We start from the raw sequence: 7,034 nt of genomic DNA, 5'->3' as shown, positions 1-7,034 counted from the left end.
TCAAAGGAAGGTGAAAGCTTGAATGTACACACTCATCAACAACATTGAATATTTCACATTTACTAAATTACTATGATTGTCAAAGAATTATGTCATGGAACAAATGGTTTTTCTTAACTTGGGTGGGTTTCATGGAAATTGTGCTTTTGCCTTAATTAAAAATGAAAAAAATTAGTTGTGAAAATGAGACGTCACTAATGAACATTTATAAATCTTTTAATAAAACTTCCTTCTGTAATATAACTTTTGGAGTTTGATAAGTTCTAAAATCTCAATTTTAAACTTATAAAATTTTAATTGTCGAAAATTGTCGTTAGCTAGTTTTAAACGATAAAGCTCGTTTTATTTTTAAACATTTTTACCATCTTAGGTTAAATGACAAATTTCAATAAACCCAAACTAACTGTGATCATTTTATTTTAAAATATTATATATCATCTTAAAATATAACTTTACAATCATGCATAATATAAGATAAAATAAGCATCACAAAGCATAAAACATATGTGAATAAACCAACCATAACCTAGTGACCTTTTGTGAGCCATCAGAAAATATCAAGTGCACTAAAAAGGGATACTAAGAGACCAAATCTTTTTATGACGTGTTTATGCTTCCACTTTCTTTAACACCTTGTAACAAGTACATAAAATAAGTTTATAATGTTTATAAAATTTTAATAAAATTAAGTGTATGAACTTTTGATTTTCAAAATGACCACCATTTTCATTGTTGTTACATTTTTATAAAAGTAAAGTATTCTAACTAGTATATTACTTAAAAAAAACCAAAATGAAAACTATCTATTTAATTATTACATACCGTACGAATAAATAAATATTAAAACCATTTTAACAAATCAACACAAATAACATCACATATGGTCCATGACTACTTTATGCACATCATATATATATATATATATATATATATATATATATATATATATATATATATATATATAACAAATGAAAACTATCTATTTAATTATTACATACCATATAAATAAATAAATATTACAACTATTTTAATAAATAAATAGAAATAACATTACAAATGGTCCATGACTAGTTTATATATATATATATATATATATATATATATATATATATATATATATATATATATATATGTGTGTGTGTGTGTGTGTGTGTGTGTGACACCATTTCATAATTGGTCCTTGTAGTTTACAAAATATCATAATTTGAGGACTTCTTCGGATAATGTCACGCAACTGGTCCTTGTGGTTTGAATTCATTACGTGATTGTTCCATGACCCTAACCTCGACACTTTTGTACCGTTAATGCAAGGGTATTTTTGTGTTTTCAAATTGTTGTAACTATAATCCTTCATTATGGATAATATACGAATGATATTGACAATTAGATGGAAAAATCATCCTACAGCTACCCATAAACCCTTGCTCCTTCGTCATTGTCTTTCTCACTATGTTGAAGCTCAATTAAAGACGATAATTGTGTTAACGTTAAGTTTTGTTCATTCCAAACTCACACAAGCATCCAACTTTGATTTGGAAAATATATATAGTAAGTGACTAACATGATCATAAATTTAGTCTATTTGAAATTATGCCTAAATAGTTGATATTTTGTTCTTTATTCTTTGTTTCGGAAAAAATAACCAACTACTGCACACTGAAAATTCATCACAATGGGATATTCACCAAAAATCCATAGGAGAAGGTGTGTAGATGGTACAATAGACTATGTCAACTTTGTATTGTCATTTTCTTATTCTAGAAGTAGAGTTAGACTTTTTGTCTCTTATCTCTAAAAAACGATGGGGATGTGCATGTAAATTTTATGCATGTGGAAAAAAATAAACAAATAAGTATTCACATACAACATGGATATACAAGGGTTAAAAATTATTTTATATCCCCAACAAAGGTTGTTATTGAGGATTTGGTTAATGATGTTTCCTCTAAACCAAATAAGAACCAAAAGAAGGGAAAATATGTTTGATCTTATAGTACAAAACTAGACTACTCCTAGTCTATTGTGCCATACGAACAAGTAGATGAAACTTCCCAAGTGATACAGGGTAGTGACACTATGAATGAAGTTGACCACCCATATATAGATAAGGTACTAGTAATGGATTAAGAGCAGCGATGAATGATGAGCTAGTGATGGATGATAATGAATTTGATAGTGATGATAATGAAATTCATAGTGAGCATCATGGAATTAAAACAATTTTTTATGAGGAACCTTTCATAGATGATATGGAGGTGAACATGCTCAATTTCTATAATGTAGTTGATGAAGACATTGACTTGAGGCAGCCTGATCAAACAAACAATAATAAATAGGTACATGAAGACATTGAAGACGGACCTTTAGAATTCTTAGATAATGATGTGCTTAAGTCAGTTGCTAGCGAAAAAGACCCTCAAAAGAAATTGTTAAAATCCATTCTAAAACCATTTGCTTGTTCATCTGGTGAGGTTCACACAAAAGCTTTTAAGGTTGGTCAAACTTTTAAGGAAAATAAAATCTCAGAGAATTTTTTTCCAACTACACAATAAAAGAAAGGAGGGATCTATACTACCTAAAGAATGACAATACAAGACTTAAGTAAAGTGTATGGGTGTTTGTTGAGGTGCAAAGTTCTTCATGTATGACTTTGTAGATGGTTTGACTTTTGTAGACCCACTTGCATGTGGTGCATTAGCCTTATGACTAATGAGTATTAGAGAGTGAGAGAGAGACATGTAAACACCCCTATATAAGTTGGCTTCATACCACGTATAGAGGTGTGCTTGAGAGATGTAGTTCATAGTGATTAATGAATGAGATATTTATGAAGTTCTAGACAAGATCCCTTTTTGTACTCATTCACTATGATCGAATATATCTTTTAGCAGCCAAATCACCATGTTCATTGTGCAAACATTAATTTTGCATGTCAAACCATGTTCTTTTGTCACTACAATTGGTATCAGAGTGGGTCTTCAAGATCAAGGTAATTTTTGAAGAACGATTCTTGGTTTGGCAACTTTTGTTGCAATGGAAGTAATGTTGGTGAGTCTCTCTCTATGATCTCTCTTAATCTCATTGAATCGTGCACTGCGTTCTTGATTTTTGATCATTTTGACTTGTTGGATCAAATTTTCTTTGAAAAACCCATTTGTTGTGATCTGATTATTTTTATCTTGATCAAGGTTCGATCCAATCTAATATCCGTTCGTTCGATTTGATTTTCAAATTATAATCATTCTTCTAAATCAAAATTTGACTCAAAATCATATCAAAATCTTGTGTTTGTTATAGTTCATAACAGTTTTGAGCCCAAATCAAGTTTTCTAATGTCATTTAAAACAAAGATCGACTTTGAGGGCCGAATTGATGATTCATTTTGTGTGAGTTCATTACTTTTCATGTCCGATTTAAGCCCAAAAGCTTAATCTGTTTACTGTTCATATACTTTTTGCCCAAACTCATTTTATTTAATCACTTTTGTATCTTAATTGAAGTATATGGCTATTCATCTTTTGACTTGTACACTTGCATCGTGTACTTGTGCCATCAGATAATGTTTCTTCATTATCACAGTTATTATTTTGTTCTTAAATCTCGTTTTATTATTATCTCTTTCCGAATCAATGTATAATTCTTATCTGAAGATGAGTTTCAACTTCATATGATTCAATAGAAGATAAAATCGACTTTCTTCAAGTCATAGCGAGAAGGCGATGTTTGAGTCTTTTATTTTGATGAAATTGATCAAGAACTTCGATATTTTCATGAAGAACAAGTGAAGAATTGATGGTTTATCAAGTTTTTGATCCAAAAGATGCTATTTGAATCATTAATTTGAAGTTTGTTGCTAGTTGACTTCGAAAAGTCAAGCCCAGAAAAAGTCAAAGTCGATTTTCTTGGGATATATCAATGAATTGGTGAAAGAAATTGGATGATACAAGCTGTATTTGAACTTTGGATGTCAAAATCCAGTTCAATTTGTGATTTTATTACAAAACTTGGGTGTGCTTAGTGTTTTTGAGGTCAAAATCGGTTGATGATGTTCCATGTTGTTTGGATCGAATGTCAACATCTTTCAGGTCTAATTCCTGTTTGTTAGATTTTGAAATGAATGGGAAAAGTGAATGGATGGATTGATTTTGAAATGATGATTTCGATTTTGATTGTGTTCGAATGTTGTCAAACAGATGGGATATAATCGAAGTAGTTGAAGTCGATGATTTCTAATTTTGGATTCGATTGTGATTTTGGGTGATGATCGAAGCAGTTAATGTCAATGTGTTTGGAGTCGATTTCGAATGTTTGAGTTTGAGTTAGATATTTGTTCGTATGTGAATGAGTTGGAATGATTAAAGCATTGAATATCCAAGGGATGGTCAAACCTAACAAAGGGTGTTTTTGGTGATTGAGATACGAAGGGGTATAAAGGAATTATACGAAGGATTGACTTTTCGTATGAATGGCATAAAAGTGAAAAGTTACAAAACTAGTCCCTAATCTTACAAAAGTTTAACATTTTCGGATGATTGGAACAAACCCTTCGTATGGTAGCTAAAAGCTTCGTATGATTTGAACAAATGAGACATGTTCGAAAACAACCCCTAAACCTTCGAATATTTGGCACTTCAAAAATTAATTGAAGTTTCGAATGTTTGACACTTTTCACCCAATTTCGAAAATTATTTGAAGCTTCGTATGTTTGGGGGATTCTTCGTATGATTTGAAGACAAAGGACAGAATTGTCGAAAGTAGTCCCTGAGGTTTCGAATGTTTGCCGGTTCATACCCAAATTCGAAAAAGGATTGTTTTTGATGAAAATTGAATAAATTGCATTTCAAGCCCCTACAGTTTGTGCAAATTGACGCTTTTTACCCATCTTTGGAAAAGGGGGAGAATGTTGGGGTGAAAAGTTCTTCATGTATGACTTTGTAGATGGTTTGACTTTTGTAGACCCACTTGCATGTGGTGCATTAGCCTTATGACTAATAAGTATTAGAGAGTGAGAGAGAGACATGTAAACACCCCTATATAAGTTGGGTTCATACCACGTGTAGAGGTGTGCTTGAGAGATGTAGTTCATAGTGATTAATGAATGAGATAATTATGAAGTTCTAGAGTAGATCCCTTTTTGTACTCATTCACTATGATCGAATATATCTTTTAGCACCCAAATCACCATGTTCATTATGCAAACTTTAATTTCGCATGCCAAACCATGTTCTTTTGTCACTATAATTTCTACCCATTTTGAGAAATTTGAAAATGACAATTATAAAAATGGGGAGAGTTTTGCATATTTTGTTGTTTTGGGTGCAACTGGTTACTGTAAAATTTTGAAATTGATAATTTCTACCCATTTTTGAGAAATTTTGTCAAAGGCGATACGTGAATGAAGCTAAAAATTGAATATTTTATGGATTTTCCAGATTGGAGCAAAAAGTTTATGCCACATGTTAAGGGGGAGTTTTGACACGAAAAATTCCCAATAGAGCACGTTCTCTTTCCTTGAAGGTTTTATAATCAAATTTCGATTATAAAAAAGGGGAGAAGTTTATATGGAAATTCGAACTTGGATTTTTCATATTATGCGGATTTGAAGACCGAAGTGATCTTGAGGTTTTGAAGCTTATGGAATGATGCAATTGGAAGTTCGGAAATGATTTATTTTCGAAATGGGTTTGGTTTTATTGAAGATTTTCGGGCTGTGTTTTTATGCTCAACTGTTGGGTGATCAATTTGGAGTTTGAGAAGCTCGTGATCATTCGTTGATGCTCGATTTGTATGGTCTCACATCCTCGAGTCCAAATTGAAGAATCATGGAAGAATTGAAAATTGAAGTTCATTTCTACATGTGTCACCTTTGAGGCTCGAACCGCGTAGTTGCTCAACTTTGGAAGATTTGAAGTGGGTCATCCACTCCTAACTTTGAGAGGCAGAATGTTGGGGTGCAAAGTTCTTCATGTATGACTTTATATATGGTTTGAATTTTGTATACCCACTTGCATATGGTGTATTAGCCTTATGACTAATGAGTATTAGAGAATGAGAGAGAGATACACGTAAACACCTCTATATAAGGTGGGTTCATACCACTTGTAGAGGTGGGCTTGAGTGATGTAGTCATAGTGACTAATGAGTGAGATATTTATGAAGTTCTAAACTAGATCCCTTTTTGTACTCATTTACTATGATCGAATAATCTTTTAGCACCCAAATCACCATGTTCATTGTGAAAACTTTAATTCCACATGCCAAACCATGTTATTTTGTCACTATAGTGTTGTCCCTGAATTAAATTGTGACACTAATAAAGGCAGGGTCAATTTAGTACTTTCTTCGGAAAGAACTTGTCCTTGGGTTCTTTTTTTTCTATATTTCAAATGAAAAACAAGTTTGGACTATTAAAACATATGAAGATTATCATACTTTTTTCAAACAAGGAAAGTGATGGCTTGCTCATCTCACTTTCTAGCTAACAACATACTACATCAAGTTGAAAGTAACCCCAACATCCATGCACGTGATTTACAAGAGGAATTGGTATAGAGGTTTTCACTTTCAATATCAAATATGGAAGTATTCCTAGATAAAGCTATATCAAAAAAGTATGTTTCTGGTCATTAAGAAAAGAAATATGGTCTTTTGAGAGACTATACCATGGAATTTCATTCTAAGAATGCCAGAACAACAGTCAAGATAGAAGTACAACATGAATCCACCCTGTGTTCTGAAACAAGGATCTTCAAACGAATATATGTATGCTTGTGTCCATTAAAGAGGGATTTAAAAAAAGTTTGAGATATTTTCTTGGATTTGATGGTGCATTTTTGAACGGTCCATTTCCTGGACAGATCCTTAGTGTAGTTGGGCTTGACTCGAACAACATTTACCCGGTTGCATATGCCATTATAGAAGATGAAAATATTAACTCTTAGGCATGGTTTTTGGAACTTTTAGGTGATGAATTGTATTTGAATTCTTCATCACACTTCACCTTCATTTCAAATCAGAAAAATGTATCGTCTAAC

This window comes from Lactuca saligna, chromosome 7 (genome assembly GCF_052625555.1).
Source record: "Lactuca saligna cultivar CGN05327 chromosome 7, ASM5262555v1, whole genome shotgun sequence".
In the NCBI taxonomy this organism is placed as follows: Eukaryota; Viridiplantae; Streptophyta; class Magnoliopsida; order Asterales; family Asteraceae; genus Lactuca; species Lactuca saligna.
The sequence above is the reverse complement of the archived record's forward strand: the minus strand, read 5'-3'. Positions refer to the sequence as shown.